Raw genomic sequence first — 19,964 nt, forward strand, 5'->3', positions numbered from 1 at the left:
CCAGAGACTTAAGGCATCTCTAAACCACAGGCGAAAACAAAAGACATACTCCATTAGGATGCTGAAATGATCATCTCTGACTTCATCACCAAGTTCTCCCCTGGTTTTTAAATTCTACCTCCTCTAGGAAACCCCGGAAGGCGAAGGTTACACAGTGGAGGAAGACTAGACACCAAACCTCAACTGGCTGGTGCCCATTCCGCCATTCCTCCTCCTGTATGCAAGCCTGGTCCCTGGAGTTTTTTCCTTACCTGAGAACATGGGCTCCAGGGCAGGCCTTGTGTTCATTCTGAGCGACAGTCTCTAAGCAGAATTCAACTCATTTTGTTCAACTCAAAAATCATGCTGGAAAGCACACATCTTTAAACTCTAAACTAAACATTTTGAAAGGACACAACATCAAATTAGTTGCCTTAAGAGTCAATTACCTTGGTGGGTTGGCATAAAAACCTTTGGAGGGAGATGGCTAAGAGGATGTTCTTCTGGTAGGTTAAACCCACTCACACTGAATATACAGACCTATACTGAATGCTAATGTGTTAATGGCTCAAATCAAGCTCCAATGTTCATCAGAATGTTGTAACCACAGAAAGGCCAAAATCACAATTTTATTTAGGTATACTACTGAGAAAAGCCTGAGTTAAAAGACCAGGAGAAAACAGGTTCAGTGGAGTGTGGGAATGGCATTCAGGAAGCAGAGGCAGAATTGCTGCAAGCTCCTGGCCTCACTAGGCTGCATGAATAGTGAGACCCTTTCCAAAAACAAACAAAACTAGGAGGTGGTGGCACACCCCAGTAATCACAGCACTCACAGGCAATCGGTTGTCTGTGAGTTCAAGGCCAGCCTGGGTCCACAAAGCAGCCAGGGATACACAGAGAAACCCTGTCTCAAGAGACCAAAAAAAAAAAGGAAAAACTAGAAAAGAAATAGCCAGAGGGAACATCTAGAAAGTGAAGTCTTTTGCGCTGTTAAGGAGCCCACAACTGGACTAGCATTCTCTGAGCCGCAACACTGCAGAAGTGGAAAAGTCTAAGACCAGCCTCAGTTACACTCAGGTCAAAGGAAGTCTGGGTTACCTGATATCCTGTCTCAACACACACCAATTCCAAAATCTTAAGCATCATACCTGGCAAACACACAACACAGCTTGAACATCCCTGACCAGAAAACCCACAATCTGAAATGCTGCAAAAATCCAAACCAGACCCAAACGCAAACTCCACCCTGACCTCAGATAACAAGACACTGACCAGCAAAAGTATTAACACTAAATACGAAATCACTTTAGGCTATGATACAAGGTGCGCGTGAAAACAAAACTGACGTTCAGATTCAGGCTAGTATCATAGCCCCAAGATCCCACGGTAAAATCTGAAGGAAAAATCCACAACCCCCTTGTGTCCCAGGCATTTCAGATAAGAAACAGTCAATGTGCACACCTGGATGAAGTGGAGAAGCTAACACAATTCTAAACTGGAGTCCAGTATTCCAGTTCAAAGGACAAACCTGCCCACTTTCACTAAGAATGGACCAAGTTTTTCTCCCTGGCCCATTCCAGCAGCATTAAAATTGCAGCAACACCTCCATGTCTGAAATACTCTTAGAAGCCCAAGTCAGAAAGCAGACTCTAGCCCATCAATGAACAGACAGGATGGGCACGGCTCATTTTAACACAGGCGCTCTGTAAACAACCCATAGTCCACGATTCTCCAAGGAAGACAGAGTACTTGCACAAAGGCACAAAGGGGCCTATCCCCACAAACACAGCAAAAGAGGGGAAGGGGATTGCCACAGGCATTAAATGCAATGGACCCAGAGAAGAACATGTCAGGACTGCAAAAGAGACTTCTTGAAGTGCAGGGCTGAAACTACACAGAAAAAGCCAAAGGGAAGGGACGGCACAAGTAGAACTACAGCACTAACAGACACAGCAGCTCCAGGATCGGGGGGCCAGTGAAGGGCCAGCTGGAAGAGAGGACATGGAAAGTGGAACAGGTGAAAAAGAGTCCTAAATGTCCGGCTGAATGAAGCCCATAAACTCAGTCTAGTTGGCAAGAGGCAACCATCTTGAATTTTTTTTTTTGGGGGGGGGGGGGACTAAGTGATGAAAGCCAGTAGAAATGGCACTGTCAATACTTACATAAGGTAAGAGAAACCTGTTCAGAAAACCAGGAACGTTAATTAATGCAAAGACCAAACCTAAAACTCTCCCACATTCATGGACTTCCTGTGAACTTGCTGCCAGGAGACACGAGCCTCAGAGCCACATATACTGTCCCCAAGCCACTGCCCCTGCCCCTCACTACCTGAGCCTCTGTTCCTCAGTTAAATTTAGGGTACCAGCTGCTCAAATTGTCACAAGGACTTGTCAAAGCACCAGTCTCGTCCTGACAGACAGACATGTGACACTGCACTAACGCTGCTGAGAGAGGTAAAAAGAAAAACTGATGGGGCAGAGACCTGAGCGAGTTTCCTAAGAAGACTCATGACAGCTGAGCCAGGGAGTGCGGACTCACACATGGTTAAGGCTTGAGGGCAGAAAAAAACACCCACTTGTAGGACAGACCACAAGTTCTGTCAGACATCAAAACTTAAAAACTTGAAAATGTTTCCAGTGAAACGCAGATTTGAAGCCTAAGACCAGAAACTAAGATATGGGAAAACCCACACCAAACAAGTATTGACAATGCAGGCTAATCCTCATGAGCAAGCCTCCAGCACGACTTTGAGAATAAATAAATTATGCTAAGTTTATTTCAGGAATTTTGCCCACAAATTCAGGAAACAGAGCTGCCGAGGGAGGGCTTTACGTGCTATTATGCCCCATAATGGTAACACACACAAAAAACCTACATCATGACAAAAGGCATGGCTTGACATTCAGGCGATGCTTGGCAAGTCAAACACTGCTCTCAACACTACACATACACCAACTGCACTGCCTCAACTATGATACAAGGGGGAATCTTAACTAACAGCTCTAGTCTACCCTCAAGGAAGGAGAACCAAAGGACCTTGCTCAGAGTGCTGCACTACATAACATGTAGGACCTTCTACAAATTTTCAGAAATGCACACTTCTGAAGACAGCTGGCCACACTCTTTTGCTTTCCATTCTTAATTTTCTTTTTCTGTCATAGTATTTGGAGAGGCTATCTTTAGTATTAGGAAAAACAGCAAGTGACAGGACACTCCATCTCAGCAGACAGCTGGAGGGCTCTGCATGCCGGCAGAGCTCCTGGCCCATCCATCCATCCACCACACCAGCACCTGACGGAGGTACCTCAGAACTACAGTCCCAATTAGAAACACAAGCACTGTCAGGAAATCGGAAATCTAAGCTTGGCAAAGCCACAGGGAAATGTGTCATCTAGAAAGAGCACGGAGGAAGGGTCAGAAAGACTAGGTGGAGCACTTCTTCAAGGACTACAAGAATTATCTTCTGAGCACTTCTAAACCACCTCATCACCCACAGAGAAAGCCAACACTACAGACTGACCACAGGGGATCACTCTAAATTGACAAGCTGCATCTCACACCTTTCCTCTGGCTCTCAGGTAAAGGGCAATGACACCAGAGGCAGTAAGTAGTAAAACTCCTGAGCATGGGCTCACTACACTTTTGCTGGCAGTCTGGCGGGCAAAGTGAATGGTTCCCAGCTACACAGGCACAGGGGAAGGAAGAGCTGAGGACAAAATATAAACGCCTGCTGCTCACTGCCTTCACCTTCCAACTTTAGGAATGTACACTGTAAATGTTATTTCTGAAAAGGAGGAAAATTTTCCTTGTACCAGAAAAAAAAAAAAAAGTCCTAACCAGTGGCAGTGTTTCTGCCATCATGTCTCCCCTGAGTTCCAATTTCTCTGTTCGTTTTTCTATAACTAACAAATCTTACAAATTTTTCAACTAACTCCATCTAAATGGCTCAGTGACTCTCCACACTAAGGGAAGACTCATTGTACACTCTGAGCACACTGCGTTAGACTTCACCACACCTGAACTAGCACACTCACTCAAGGCCGAAGGTTCCAAAGGTCCATCTGGCACACCCCTTTTTATCAGAAGCCCCATGTTTATAAAGCAGTGGTTACCCTTCCTGCTCACTGACTTGAATGCTTCCCGGTGCACTGGAAGTATTTATTTCTTGTTTTCTTTGCAGACAGGTATTAAGAACCAATCTTACAAAACCTTCATTAGACTGATTCCAAGTACCAAACGGGTCTTGGGCACATGTAAAAAGTTTAAGTGTTTAACGGTTCTTCAACAAAAGTCAAAACAAAATTTAATCTCAAGGCTGTATGCAGCTCAGTGGTAGAGCACTTGCCTCGATTGAGTGAGCTCTAGCATCAATTCCCAATACTGTGCAAGAAACACATCCAAATTGAGAAACTACTCAATTTAGTGTTTCCTATGAAAACAACAAGTACAGGTTAGACATATGCTTCAAACATAGGGCAAAGGTCCAAGAATTCTGAAGTAACTAACAAGTTAATTAATTAAGTGGCTTAACTTTTGACACACACTGATTCCTTCCCCCACAGCTTAGTGTTTGTCCTAAATACTAGAGATCTGACTCTAAAACTACAGCAAAGAGGGAAAGTGATTTGAGTGTTTAAGGGCTGTGATTAGACTCCATGCCTTGCAGGCCACCAAAACTGAGACAGAAATATCCTAATGCAGCAGAAAAGCCTCAACTTAGAAGCTAACTGCACATAGGGCCTGCCTACCTCCTTTTAGGCACGTTTTTTGTCTTGCCACCCCTCCCCCATAGGTAAATGCCAACTGTTTCTAGAACTCTTAATAATTTGGGAAGCTTGCCATTAACTCCCAGGACTCAATCCAACTGATACACAATGTGTCTTTGCAGACAAAGATGCCCTACTTCCCCAGACTATGAACTTATTAAGGTGGTGAGAACGCACAGTTCCAGGAAGTCGGGATTACTGAAGTACTCCAATAAGCATGGCTCTTATTTAACAAAAATGAACATGTATCACATAGGGAAACCCCAAACTCACTACCTTCAACGGGCCACCAAGATGCTAACTGCAAGTCATTTTAGATAAGTTAAATCAGTAATGATAGGGCCTTGTACTATCCCACAAGATTTGGGGAGAGGAGGAAAAAGGCATTACTTTACATTGGTGGGGCATTTAGTCTCAAGATTCAAACTAAAACTAACACATCATTTCACCCACCATATTTTATTAACATGTTTAGACCAGCCAAAGGTTCCTATATGGGAAACAAGAAAGTCAACAGTAAACTTGCCTAATTAAGTGTAAATGACATAGGTAGGAAAATCCCTCACCCTGGGTCCTGTGGAGTGCAAGGTTTTAAGAAAACTCCAGACTGAGGAAATGTCATGTTCAGCGACGTTCCAACACTTCTGTGTGATCACCAAATTATTTCAGTGTTTGGTAACCCAACAAAAAGAGCGTTTCTTAAAAGCCACTCAACTCACATGTTACACGGAATAGACCATTTTCACAAATTAAATTTAATCCAAATTGAGAACTTCCAAAATTACCTAACTCTTAATACATGCATGGCTCGCCTCAAGCTGCCTTTCAACATGGAATATTACACTTAAATGAAAGTCAGCCCCGTTCCAAAAAAAAAAAAAAAAAAAAGACATCGGTTGCAAAGAGGAAGTCACCCAGCAAACACTCACAACCTGGCCTCTACACGGTCAGAAGATAATGTGACTTGTGTGCCACCCCGAAACTTACCAGGAAGCTTACAATAAGTTTGCCAACTGTATACACTTCTGACCCAACTTTACCGAGGCTGTGGCCAGGGCCTCCTTCTGGAGAGGCCACAGACACAAGGTGCCCACACGCGCGTCCCGAGCGAGCGAGGCCCGGCCGCGCCCCTCCCCCGCCCGCGCCCCAACAGCCGCCCGCAGTCCCCGCCACCACCCGGGGTCTCCGCGCGGCGCGGCGCGGCCCGGAGGGGAGCGCGACCGGGTGACTGCAGCCCGCGCGCCCGAGCGCGGACGGGCGCCCATCCCGAGCCCAGCCCGCTCCCCCGCTACGCGAGCCTCGGGCGGCTGCGGCCCCGCACCCAGCCTGCGCCCCCACGCCCGCTCGCCGTGGCTGAGCGCCTCCCGCAGCCGGCCACCCCGACCCGGGAGGGGGGGGGCAGCACGTGAGCGCGGCCGCCCCTCCCCCGCGCCCAGGCCAAGTTCGCAGCGCCCGCCGCCCCGGGCCCGCGCTCACCTGCTTGGAGACGCTGTCCCCTCCAGGACGCGCGGCGCTCCCCTCCTGGCCGCCGTCGGCACCCCGAGGCGCCCTGGGGTGCGGGCGCTGACAGCCGAGCGGCGGGTCGGGCGGGGGAGGGGCGCGGGGGCAGGGCGCAGCACCGAGGCAGGAGGGGAGCTGTTACTAAGGGAGAGAGCCAAGCGCGCGAGCGGCCAACGGCTCGGGCTCGGCACCGGGGAGCGCAGGGACCAGCCAGGCACAAATGAGCTCCGGGCCCGCGGCGGCGGCGGCAGCGGCCGCGCAGCAAAACAAACCCGAGCGGCCTGCGCCGGGCGCGCGGGGAGGGCGGAGGGAGCGAGGAGGGGGAGGGGACGGGGAGGGGGAGGGGAGGAGGACCCGCGGAGGGGGAGGGGAGGAAGTGTGGAGAACCCCGGGAGGGGGCAGGGAGCCTGGAGGACGCAGGAAGGGGGAGGGGAGCCTGGAGGAGGGGTGGGGAAAGAGAACGTGGAGGGGGAAGGGAGCCTGGAGGAGGAGAGGCGAGGGGGCAGGGAGCCGGAGCCTCGGAGGGGGAGGGGAACCACGAGGGGGGGAGGGAAGAGGAGGAGCGCGGGGTGGAGGAGGGGCGCTCCGGAGGGGCGGAGCCCCAGCGGAGGCAGCAGGGCGGTGGGGGTGGTGAGCGGCTCCAGTCTCCGCTTCCTCACTCGCTCTGCGCTCCAACCATCCTCCCTTGCTCGCCGGCGGCGCTGGGGGCTGGGCTCACAGCGCATTCTTTCCAGAGCCAGCAGCCGGAGCTGTCCCGCGGCCTGGGCGGCTCTCGGGTCCGCTCGCCCCGGGCAGCTCTGCAAGCCGCGGCCGCCCAATCCCCGGAGGCAGCGGGCAGGTACGGGAGCGCGGCGCGGGCTCCGGACGGACATCGCGTGCTAAGCGCCGCACACTCCGTTACGTGTAAACTCGCCTGCTCCGAAGCGTACCTAGAAAGGGGCTTCATCTGCCGAGCGAGTTACAGGATGGGATCCGAGCACCGCGCATGAGGGAGGCTCACACACGGCGAGAGGGGTTTGGTGCTAAGGCAAAGCTGTAATTGAAGTATATGTACCCAAATGTGCGACTTATCGTCTTCTGGGTCTGTTGGGAAGGTTTGATCAATCAGTTCACATTGCGCGAAAATAAACCCATAGACTGAATGAATGTTCACTAAGTATGCACCGTGGTGTGGCATCCGTGGGAGTTGATCTCCTACTTTCTGCATGCATGTGGTACGTGAAGGCGGTTTCTTAAATACAGTTCGGCTGACCAACAATGTCGCAATGTGATTTGGAGTGGGGTGCAGAGGGCTTGTGTTTTGTTTTTTTAAGGGAAACATTTTTAAACACTGCGTTAACCTTCCTGAGCTTCTCAGAAACCTGGATTGTAAGAAGCAGCCTTCCTTTTCATTCTAACATATGACTTGAAACTATATTTACAAGTAATATTTTGTTACTTTCTTAGGTGAGAGGTTCTGGTTTCAAGTTGTCAAAGTATTTAGATACATGCGTGTGTGTCCTGTCAAGCACTGGTCTTCCTTTAGTGCCTCAAACAAATTTTCAAACAAAGTATCTTTTAAGTAACTTTCACCGCTATAGACTCAGTCCTACCTAATAAACTCAGTGACTAGACTAGTTTTTGTTTTGTTTTGTTTTTTCCAGTCAAGATCAATGTATCTATCTTCCCTATGGGCCCCTCCTTGCCGGCAGCAGTCTCTTATGACGGAGATTGCTTGAAGAGAGTCGAAAGGCCCCCCAAAAAGAAAGTGTGTGGAGTTGGAAATGCCCTACCTACCAGAAAGTTCAAAGCCTGTGCCTGGCTGTCCTTGAAGTTGTAGTCCCTGGTGAAAGAGAGTTTTATAAATTAAACAACGTCATCTGATGGCGATGTAGATAACCGTTTCCAAAACACTGCCTTTCAGCGGCCTGCCAAAGCTCAGTCCCTCAGCTGACCAGAGGATGTAGTATCTTTCCATTGGGCAAATTTGTTTAAGAACTGTCCAGTGGTATGTATGTCCTCTCCCTCCCTCCCTCCCTCCCTCCCTCCCTCTCTCTCTCTCTCCCTCTCCTCTCTCTCTTTTCGAGACAGGTTTTCTCTGTAGCTTTGGAGCCTGTCATGGAACTAGCTCTTGTAGACCAGGCTGACTCAAACTCACAAAGATCCACCTGCCTCTGCGTCCCGAATGCTGGGATTAAAGGTGTGCTCCACCACTGCCTGGCCCATAAACCTCTCTTAAGTAAAGTAACCAAGGTTCTTTGTCTGAACCACTCAGTGAACCTGTGTTGGATGGTGGGGTGGGTAGGCAAGCTGAGATTCCTGCCCTTGACCTAGACAATAGCTACAAGAAAATGAGAGTCCATCAGCTCTTCCACTCAGCTCCAAGCGGGCGATTCTTAAAGCTCCTGTGAAAGATCTCTAGTTCTAAAGACAGTCCTCCTTCCCGCCAGTTCTTAGCTCTCTGCCAAGCTGCATCCTGCAGTGGTTGCGTGTGCACTGGCAGTTGAGAATAGTGAGAATCTGAGAATTTGTTAGGCATAGTATCTTAGGATGGAAATTGCTTTATTTAAGTGCCATGACAGAAATCAGACTTGCTCCAGTAAAGTGCTTTTCAAGCTTGTTTTTTCTGGGGGGGGAGGGGGGAGAATTTTTTTCTGTTTTGTTTGTTTGTGGGGCTTTGGGGAATTTGTTTTCATGGTTTGCTTGGTTTCTGTTGCTTCTGAGAAGGATTTTCCTGTGTACCTCAGCCTGGTCTCAAATGCTTGGCAATATTCCTGCCTACCCTCCTAAAACCAAGAGGATACCTTAAAATTTTTAAACATTACCTGGGCCTTTGATATTGCTCAGCAGGTTGATATGCCACCTGATGACCTAGGTTCAGTTCAGTTCCTATGTTCCAGTGACAAAATGGGAGGCAGGAAACTTCTCTGCCAGATGACACCGCTCAGCAGATCCTTTTGAAGGTTCACACCTTAATCCCTGCACTTGAGAGGCAAAGGCAGGTAGATATCTGGGTTTGAGGCCAACCTGGTCTACATGGTAAGCTGACACCAAAATATGAAAGGTAAGAACTTAGTCCAGAGGTTGTGGTCCTCTCACTGTGGCGTGTTTGCACCTGCACTCACACACACAGTCAACAGCGTCCTAGCATCATTTTAGATGCTCTACTTTTCCCTGAATGTGGGAAATGCTTGAGCTTGAGTCTACCTGCTAAAGAGAGCTGGCTATTCTGGTTTCTAGATACAGGAGCCCATCTGAAAGCTCAGTGTGGCTTTAGCATTCTTTATTTTTTATTGATTTAATTTTTTGATCCCTGTGTGTGGTGCATGACAAAACTTTTTCTTGGGAGAAGAAACATGCTCATCCACTCACCCCAGATAGTGAACCCACGACAGAACAAAGTACTGATACCACCAAAGTCCAACTTAGTGAGCCAGTTGGGGTTACTTACAGAAGCAGAAATGACTCAAAGACAGCTGTATTTCCAAAACCCACTCCGACATGGGTGACAGCTCAGAAAACTGGGCACCTAGAGCACACTGCAAGCCTGAAAGCAACGTATAGGGTGGAGCATGCCCTTTCCAGGTGCCTCAGTTGGCCTGACCTCTTCAGGCAGCTCTGTGGTGTCTGTTTCTTCCAGACAACTGGTCTTGGGTAGACTTCACAGCCTTTCTCCTCCCAGTGTCTTCTTTGTAACTCACCTTCTCTTCTCTGAGAGGGCCTCTCAGCTCTTGTTGTTTACACTAGCAGGGAAAGCCCAGTGAATCTGGTCAGTTGCAGGAAATTCTTAAAACTAGTTTTGTATTGGTGACCTGACTGCTTAAGGGGCTTTGTGTTGGGCCTGTAGGAATGTTTTAATCTCAAGGAAACTTACACAGCAGTGTGTGTGTGTGTGTGTGTGTGTGTGTGTATGTGTGTGTGTGTGTGTGTTTAAGCTACCCAATGGAACCAAACGTGGGTCCTCTGCAAGAGCAGCAAGCACTGTTACCCTGAGCTATTTCTCCAGCATCAGCATCTTAAAGACTTAGATAAATGGGCACTGTGTGAAGGTAGAATGAACCTCACCCTTTATCCATTCCAACATTCCCAGCACACAAAGTCAAAAGCTGCAGTGAGGTTCAAGCAGTAATTAGACCTGGGCAAATTGATAAGAATTGTTACTAATTTTCAATGACTGACTGCCTAATTCCCAGGAACCATCCCCAGCACTGCCTAAACCAGACCTGGTCCTGCAGAATTGTAACCCAAGATCTGGGAAGGTGGATAGAGGGTGATCAGAAGTAATCATTATTATCATTTATAAACAGGTGGTGGGGGACCCACGAGGGGAGTCCCTCAGCCGGTTCCCTTGGCGGGTAGAAGACCGTGGCAGGTGAGAGACAGACAGATACATCTTTCAGAAAGAGCGTTTGGGTATAGAATTTATTTAGTGGGTTGTAGAGGGGGAAGAGAAGGGGAGAAAGGGGTGGGGGAGAGGGGCAGAAGCTGCCTCTCCAGAAGGGCAGAGAGAGAATCTGCTTGCCTCAGCAGAAGTGGGGAGGTTGGGAGTGGGCAGGGCTTGTCTCTTAAAGAGACAGGGTACCAAGGTGACAGACCAGGCCAGCAGATTATAACAGTCCTATCTTTTTCTTATAATAAAAAGGTGGGAAGTTAGGCATAGCAGGTTGAGGGAATTGGGATGGCAGTTTCTCAAGACTGTTTCCTGCTTATTTGTGGGCATTGTCTTGGGTGGGGGGTCCTGAGAAAGCTGGGTGCTGGTCTTATCCTGGGGTAGATGGTCGCTTTACTCCTGTCCAGGGTTTGTGGTGAGGAACTATCTGATGTCTCTTGGACCTGGCAAGGTTTTGGCAAAGCAGAGGACAAAGTTAAGTTTAGGAAGAAAAATTTTAGGGCCAGGGAATTAAGAGGGGTATATCTGACCTGTTTCAGGTGAATCCTTCAATTTGGCTCCCTGGCGCTCACAATAATTTTTGAGTTTGAAAACATAAGTTTTAGACATATATGTATAAATGGCAACATATTTATGTCATAATGACTGTGACAGATATTTTTGTACAATGAAAAGTATTTTTAAGACTATGAAAGGAGCATGAGAGAGAAATTTGATAACTTGTATTTGTCCTCATACCTTTATAATTTGCAAGCACACACCTTAATAATTTGCATTTGTATCTTAAAACACCCTTTATTTAGAACATATTAAGAAGTTATATTGAAATTTGTTTGGTGAGTTTGTCCTTTTAAACTGATAAATCCTCTCAGCTATCAAACTGCATCAGAGATCTTTGAGAAGGATAAAATTTTACGTGAGTTACTGATTAAAAAACGACAGAGAACTTACTTGGTTGGTCAGGGTCCTCCATGATCATTGAGGGTAGGGGCATCAGGACTGTATTTGCCATCTGCTGCTGTTAGAAACAGGGCCTGCCAGGCTCCAGAAGATCCTGTGTGTGAAAAATCTGTAGGAAGACAAGCCTACCTTGACCTGAGCAGCTGGCTCCAGAGATTCTGTCCACTGTCTGGAGATCTTCAGTTTAGAGGAAAGGCAGTTTTTCCCAGTGGTTAGTGCTTTCACTTGATGAAGCGAATTGAGGATAGGCATTGTTCTGTGCCCACCTGTCTTCTGTCTTCTTTGGAGGAAATAGAGTGCTGCTGCTAGGAGCCAACCTGTCTCTCTGTTATGAAAAGTCTTTTAATAATTAAACATATAAATGCCATATTCCCCAGATCTCTGAGCAGTTGAAGGCTGTTTATTGGGTATATAGATAAGTTATAACTACAGCATAGAATCTGCCTGGAGATTCTTGAATGCCTGGGTCCAAGCTTGAATGTTTTTGACTTATCAGGTGAGATTTATACTTGTAAAAGACAAAGAAGGAAAAAACTGCTTACAATAGAAGCTTAACAGTAGAATTGACAATAGTGGAGCACAGCTGAATATATTTTAAAGCAGGAGTGGATTACATATATGGTATTTTTGTAAGAGGCTTAAAAGTACCAATTTAAAATATGAAACCTATTGCTTTCTTAGTCTGGAATGAGATATAATGAATTTTAAAACATTTAACAGTAAGTATACATATATTTACACATAGTTGAATTTAAGTTCCACATAAAGTTAAATGAAAAATGAGCAAGAAACCTCACGTGGAGAGCCTACTACCTGTGCTCTTAGACTAAGGTGGAACCTCTGGATCCTCCCTTGTTAAGGTCAGAGAAAATGGCAACAGCATGGTTGTCCACGTGCTGTTACTCTTTAAATTTAGCTGTCAGCTGATAGAAGTTAGAAGTGTCAGCCTGATTCCCACGGATGAGGCAGAAAAATAAACAACGGGCTCAAGCCCAAGCCTTGTCCATTCGGCCACAAGATAACAGGGGCCAAGAAAGGGCAGTCCCACAAGGGGCAGCGGCAGATACATCATGCTGAGAGAGAGTTTGGGTATAGAGTTTATTTAGTGGGTTATGGAGTGGAAAGGGAAGGGGAGAAGCGGGGAGGGAGAGAGGCAGAAGTTGCCTCTCCGTAAGAAGGAGAGAGAGAGACAGAGAGACAGAGAGAGAGAGAGAACAGAGAGAGAGAGAGAGAGAGAGAGAGAGAGAGAGAGAGACTGCTTGCCTCAGGGGGAGTGGGCAGGGCTTGTCTCTTAAAGGGACAGGGTACCCAGGTAAGAGACCAGGCCATCAGATTATAACAATCATCCCCTGTTATGTAAGGAATTCTAGAACAGTATGGACTAGTCTCAAAAAATATACAAATATATAAATGAATAAGTTAAAAAATAAGTTTTAGGTAGGTATCGTGGCACATGTCTTTAACCCCAGCAGTTGGGATGCAGACCCAGAAGGATCTCTGTGAATCTGAGGCCAACTTCGTTTACATAGTGAGTTCCAGGACATCCAGAGCTATGTAGAGAGACCCTGTGTCAAAAAATAACTTTCAGTTCCTGGGAGTTTCATTTAGTAAAGGCAATTATTATGAAGCTGGAAAAAAAAACAATCACTGTTCACACATACACACACACACACACACACCCCTCTGACTAAACAAATCCTGACTCGTCTTACTTCACCCAAGGAGCGTTATCTAGCAAAATTTTAAACCACTATGATGCTTTAAAATGTTTATGTAGCCCACAAAATTAAAGTACATAAAACAAACTTAATAGTATGTATAAGATCTTTGGTGCCCCAAGTATTAGTCAGCTATAACTCGTGTCTTTCATTCTCAGCACTCAGTTTGCTGAGCTTCAAAGGGCATTCTTCTGGTGCACTGGGATGGGTTCCTTCTGCCTCGTGCAGTTCTGTGGCTCTTGGGCTCCCAGGCTGTGCTGTCAGGACTGATGAGCAGCTTGGCAAGAGTCTGGATCTCATCACATCTGTGCAAAGTATACTCCTGTGACCTTTCTCCGTCGGCATGACCTTGTCCCAGGCTGCTTGACCTGTGCTCAGATTCTGTAGGTGTTGGTCCCATGCAGTCCCTCAGACTCACAGGTCACATGACAAAAGCCTGGTACTGCATCACTTGTGTTCGCTTTCCTGGCCGATCGGAGACAGCCCCCTTCCAAGGGAGGGACACCCCTCTTTTTTCTTTTCCCATGGTAGAGCCCTTAAAGCGGCTATGTGTCAGTCAGCCATTGCTGTCTTTGCTTAACCCAGGGGCATTGTGCTTATCCTTTGGGGGTAAATAAATCTCCTTTGTACTGAGAATCTGGTGTTGTATGCTGACTCCAAGGTCCTTTCAATAAGCTCAGTGGGCTTTACTTGAGAGTTTTCATTTCAATAAAAATAATAAAATTATATTGAAGGAGATATTTTAAAAATAAATAAATAAATGACAAACAAGCTAACACCCGGGAGACTGAGGCAGGAGAATTGGCATAATTTCAATAGCCACGGCTATTTAGCCAAGATCCTATATCAAGAAAGGCAGAAAAAAGAAGAAAGAAAGAAAGAAAGAAAGAAAGAAAGAAAGAAAGAAAGAAAGAAAAGAAAGAAAGAAAGGCCCTCTTTAATCCTAGCACTTGGGAGGCAGAGGCAAGCAGATGTTGAGGCGAGCCTGGTCTACAGAATGAGTGCCAGGCCAGCCAGGGCTATAGAGAAGCCCTGTCTCGAAAAACCAAAAAAGAAAAGGGGTCAGGGAAGATGACTTAGCAGTTAGGAACATTATGTCATATGACTCGCAATCACCTATAACTTCAGCTCCAGGGTACTTAATGCTCTGTCTGGCCTCCACAACTGAACATATCCACATGCAGACACATACATACATGTATGATTGTTTTTATTTCTTTTTGTTTTTATTTCTTTTTGTACAGGTTTCCCTGTAGCTTTGGAAGCTGTCCTGGAACTCTCTCTGTAGACCAGGCTGGCCTCAAACTCACAGAGACATCTGCCTGTCTCTGTCTCTCAAGTGCTGGAATTAAAGGCGTGAGCCACCAACATCTGGCAACATATAATTTTAAAAATAATAATCTTAAAAAAATTATACCTACTATTCATATCTCTCAGAATCTGGAAATAGCAGGTAGGATCCTGTTTGTGATTCGGTCAGAACAGAAAGCCAGCCACACACAGCACATCATCCCACCAGTCACCTTTAATTGACAGCCTTGTACTGCCCTGGCAGCATGAAAAACTTCATATTGTGTTGACAATTTTGCTATCATTCAACAAACATTTATTTATGCTTAGTGAAGAAGGCATTCAGAAGCTGTTTACAGTGAACCAAACGGCAGCTACACCTTATGGAGTTTACGTCTCAGTCTTGTACTAAGTAGGGGTTAAGAATATAAAGAAACTTTCAAAAAATATATTCAAGTTGCATAATTGAGGCTTTGTAGGCTCAGTTGGGAGAGGCTTACCTAGCATGCATGAAGCCAGGGTTTCTTCTTCAGCACTAAATAAAGAAGATAAGGGAGGATAAGATGTCCAAAGCCCTCCTAACTTCACATAAAATTTATGGTCATCCTGTGCTAAGTGAGACTGTCTAAAAATAAATAAAAGAATAAGCTAAGTTGCATTATGGTCTTTTATCATAAAGACAATATAAAATGGCTTGGGTAGGTTTGTCCTCTTTTGATGCTCCTGTTCACTTGGAGCGTTTGAATAAACTGTCAAAGAACTAGCTTGCAAGCATGAAGCCCTGAGTTTGACTCTCACCCACCCACACAAATGCTGGGCATGGGCCAAAGAGATGACTCGTCAAGTAAAAGTGCTTTTTCTGCAAGCCTGATGATTTCAATCCAGAACCCATTTGCAGGAAGAGAAAACCAGCGGCATTAAGATGTCCTCCTTTGCACATGTATTCCCACGCTTATTACGTACATATGCACACCCATACACTCACATACCCAGCAAAGGGCCAGACTGTTCTGTAGTACACCGCCTCCAGCAAGGCTCTCAGATGGCTTTTCCAGCTCCTGCTGTCCCAGGAAAGTCCAGTCACTGGTGGTTACACTCCTCACTGCCACTCCACGGGCCCCGGGCTGGTCAGATAACCGCACTCAAAAGTGAAGTCATAACAAAGCTTAAGCAAAATAAGGTGGGGAGTGAGCATGGTGCATTGTTTCAGATAGAGAGAGAATCCATTGTTCTGAGTTATACTGACACATGAACAGAACGTTAATGACAGAGAAGTGAGTATCCACCATCAGGAAAGGAGCACCCAGGTAGATGGCACATCAAGTACATGGAAACAGAGGTGAAAGCGCACCTGCTGTATCCTGGGAATGATACAGTTGTCAGCTGGTTGGTAGGAAGCAAAAAGAAAAAAAAAAAAGGTGAAAGGCCTTTCCCTTCCCAAACATGGAAAGCCATAGGAAAGCCTCGGTCCATACACAGAGGACCAGCTGGGAGAGGGTGCTGGCTGAGGACTCAGAGATCCTAAACAAGATGGTGTTAGAAAAATTAGATAATGTACAGACAGGATATTACTCCGTTGCCAGGATAGCCCATAATTCAGTGCTTGGCAGCTGGCCTTGAGCGTCCGCGCTCTTCCTACGTCAGCCCAGAGCACTAGTAGGACAGCTCTATGTCTCAATGCCTGGCTCAGCTACCTACTTGCCAAGATAAAAAATGGAATAGTTTTTGGTATGTTGTTGAAAAGGAGAATCCAAAGATGATTACTGGGTTTAGACCAACAATGCAGAAGAGGGAAGTTGCCATTTGCAGAGGTGGGGAGGAGGAGCAGTTTTTTAAAGTGCTTGTTTTTATACTTTGATGAATATGGCATGTCCTCAGGAAAGTGTGTGCCAGGCAGACAGATTTGCACATCTGGTGTTCATAGGGGGCGGGAAGCGGAGACATGACTTTATGGCTCACTAAGAACTTTGCCAATCTGGATTCAGTCTCAGGGATCACATAGAAAAGCAAGAGAACAAAAGTGCTGCGGCATGTACACACATGTACACACACGTGCGTGTGATAAATGTATTTTTTTAGAAACTGATGGGTGTAAACATTGTGAACTAAACAGTCAGTGTAAACAAAGAAGTCCTGAGTTATCGTGTCCTCTGCTCCTGCTGCTTTTTTGTCTTGTTTTGCCTGTGTTTTTTCTCAGACAGGATTATATGTAGCCCAGGTTGATCTTGGACTCACTATGTAGCTGAGGATGACATTGTACTGATCCTTCCAGCTCCACCTGCAGAGTACTGTAGTATGGACATACACCACCAAGCCCGGCTTAAATGTTTTATTTATTCACTTGTTTATTTATTTTTGAGAAAGTCAGGCAAGCCTTGAACTCACAAAAACAGATAAACCTGCCTCTGTCCCACAAGTGCTAGGATTAAAAGTGTATGCCACCATGCCTAGATAAATGTTTCCTTTTTTTAGGAGTATCCTGATAGGGCTTTAAGTTGCCCACCCCAACATCTTCCCCATCTAGGAACTGCTGGAGCACATGAAAGTGTCAGCCCTGTGCATCCATAGCTGCAGGATCCCACATGACTTAGGGCAACAGCAAGATATCTGAGAGTCTCTGTGAGGGCCCAGTATTGACAGTGTAACAGAAGCCAGAGACCTTGAACTAGCCCAGCTACTCACTGCAATGAACAGTCACAAGTAAAGTTGTTTGGGCTGGGCTGATTTAGCATGATACTGCGGGATGCACTGCAAATTCCAATGTCACTACAATGAATGACAATATCGTGGACATGCAGGTTAAAACTCACAGAAACACTGTGGTTGATAGAAAAGCAGGTCGCTGCCCAGAGGGATTGACATTTTTGTTGCTGTTCTTGTTTTACTTTCTTTTTTTTCTCATTTTTATTTTTTACTAACTTTTTGTGGAGGCAATTACAAGGGTGGAGGGTGGATATGGAAGGGCTGGGAAATTAGCAGAATTGGGGTACATGGCATGAAATACCCAAAGATTCAATAAAAAAAATATGTTATTTTTTAAAAAAAAGGAGTCTCCTGCTAAACTTATGTAATCCCAGGTCAGCGTGCAGTGACTTTGTACATGTGCATATACTGTAGTGTCTGTTGCTCTCATTCATAAAGCGTGGTGCAAGCACTTTTCAAGACATTGTGTGTACTGTTTCTAATTTTCTCAACAACCAAAAAGGCAATGTCTTCCTTAGACAGGATGGTATGAAAGTCAAACACGTTCCTCACAGTTTGTGGGCTAGGAGGCCTGGAAACAAGGTATCAGCCTGGTCAAGTTCTGGCGACCTTTCTCCCTGTTCCCTCACAGCAGAAAATGGAAGCAAGGTCTCTGTGTCTCCTTGTAGAGTACTGGGCCCACAGTGGGTAGACAATGTATTCTCAGTCTAATGCACGGCATAATGAAATCAAATAATGGATTGCAAGCCATGCTGCTGGTAAGCCAAGAACATGAACTTAAGGCTTCTGAAGGCACAATCTGCATTTCCATGAAGGGAGACAGTGCAGGTCCAGACTAGAAAGGGCAAGGACTGCTAAAAATTATTCTGATGTTTGGGCTCTGGGTGTTGCTCAATTTATAGATTGACTGCCTAACATTCAGGAAGCCCTGGATTCCACAGTGCAGAGGCACACATCTAAAATCCCAGAATAAAGAGGTGGAGGTGAAGCAGGAGATCAAATGTTGAAGGTTGTCCTTGGTTACACACAGTGAAGTTTGAGGCCAATGTCGGCCTCAAAATAAAAACAAAAAAGGGGGCTGGAGAGATGGCTCAGTGGATAAGAGCACTGACTGCTTTTCCAAAGGGCCCAGGTTCAATTCCCAGCACCCACATGGCAGCTCATAACTGCCTATAACTCCAGTTTCAGAGGATCTGACCTTCAACAGACATATATACAGCCCAAACCCCACTGTATACTAAATAAATAATCTTTTAAAAGCTTTTTTTTGTACAGAGAGGAGAAAGGAGCCAAGTGGGCAGAGCTCCTTAATGGAAAGGACCACATTATAATAGAATTCATGCCACATGTTTCCTTTCTGAGCATCTAAAAACTGTTCACTGCATACAGATAGGGCATAATCAGGTGTGTGTCCTCTGTTTGCAGTGTTTATAGTGTTAGAGTATGTACTGGCTAGGGAAAGAAAGTGAGCCTACCCTCTCCTGGCCTCCTCCTCCTCTTCTGCCACCATAAGAGAACCTGATTACAGGATATGCCACTCTATAGTAATCTTATTAGTTATGCATATAAAAACCTGACTATTCTTTTAACCTTTGGAATTTGAGTTATCGAGATTCATGTGGTCACACTCACCTGTAATCCCATGACCCTGGCAGCTGAGGCAGGAAGATTGCCACAAATTCAAGGCCTGCTTAAGCTAGTATTGAGATCTGGGTCGAAATGGCAAAAAAAAAAAAAAAAAAAAAAAAAAATCTAACTTTAAAAAAACCTACCTGTTCCCTTTTAAAACGCATTTTGTAGTTTGGTTAATGAAATTCCCTTGTATTAAACTGCATGTATATGTTTAAGGAGTCCAATTTCCTTTTAAAAGCTATTTAAATTGCATCCAGGTGGTGGTTCACACACCTTTAGTCTCAGCACTTGGGAAGCAGAGATAGTTGTATCTCCAAGTTCGAGGCCAACCTGGTTTACAGCGTGAGGCCAGGACAACCAGGGCTGCAGAGAGAAACACTGTCTGGAAACAAACGAACAAAAAGCTTGAGTTGCTGGGGAAGTAAAATCAAAATCACTTGTCTAATGTTCCTAAATATGACTGACCGTTTATAAAATGTGTCTCCTAAGTTCTCTTGAACATTACAGAAGTGTTTATAGACTTAATAAAACTCATATTGAGCTGTGTAAAAGCTTGAGACCAGCCTGAGCTACAGAAGATTCTGCCTTAAAACAAATGAAAGCAAAGAAAGTTTAAAAAAAGAAGGAAGAGGAGGAGGAGGAGGAGGAGCAGGAGAAGGAGAAGGAGAAGGAGAAGGAGAAGGAGAAGGAGAAGGAGAAGGAGGAGCCAGGCAGTAGCGGCACACATCTTTAATCCCAGTACTCGGGAGGCAGAGGCAGTAATTAGAAAAAGTCTGTGAGTTTGAGGCCAGCCTGGTCTACAAGAGCTAGTTCCAGGACAGGCTCCAAAAGCTACAGAGAAACGTTGTCTCAAAAAACCAATAAATAAATATATAAGTCTCATATCTTCTAAACCCACAAATCTAAATCAACTATAGTTCTAATTTACATGTTTTACATTGGCTTTCTAAGAGAATTTGCTGTTCTTTTATTGTATGGGATGTGCACAAATGCCACAGTGCACATTTGGTAATAGCTTCCACCGTGTGGGGCCCAGGAATCCAACTC

At 45.8% G+C, this 19,964-nt stretch overlaps 1 protein-coding gene across 3 annotated transcripts in view; it reads right to left on the reverse strand.

The window, feature by feature from the left end:
• The window catches only part of Tbl1xr1 (TBL1X receptor 1), a 151,899-nt gene extending 145,494 nt beyond the window's left edge, over nucleotides 1-6,405 (reverse strand). For 2 of the 3 annotated variants that reach the window (XM_038347413.1, XM_038347411.1), the window contains exon 1: nucleotides 6,222-6,405. The gene's annotated coding sequence lies outside the window, so the exon portion shown is untranslated. Of the gene's footprint in view, nucleotides 1-5,732; nucleotides 5,779-6,221 lie in introns of those variants that run through there. The other variant, XM_038347412.1, reaches the window with a different exon arrangement.
• Nucleotides 6,406-19,964: the final 13,559 nt, after the last annotated feature.

This window comes from Arvicola amphibius, chromosome 11 (genome assembly GCF_903992535.2).
Source record: "Arvicola amphibius chromosome 11, mArvAmp1.2, whole genome shotgun sequence".
NCBI classification, from domain to species: Eukaryota; Metazoa; Chordata; class Mammalia; order Rodentia; family Cricetidae; genus Arvicola; species Arvicola amphibius.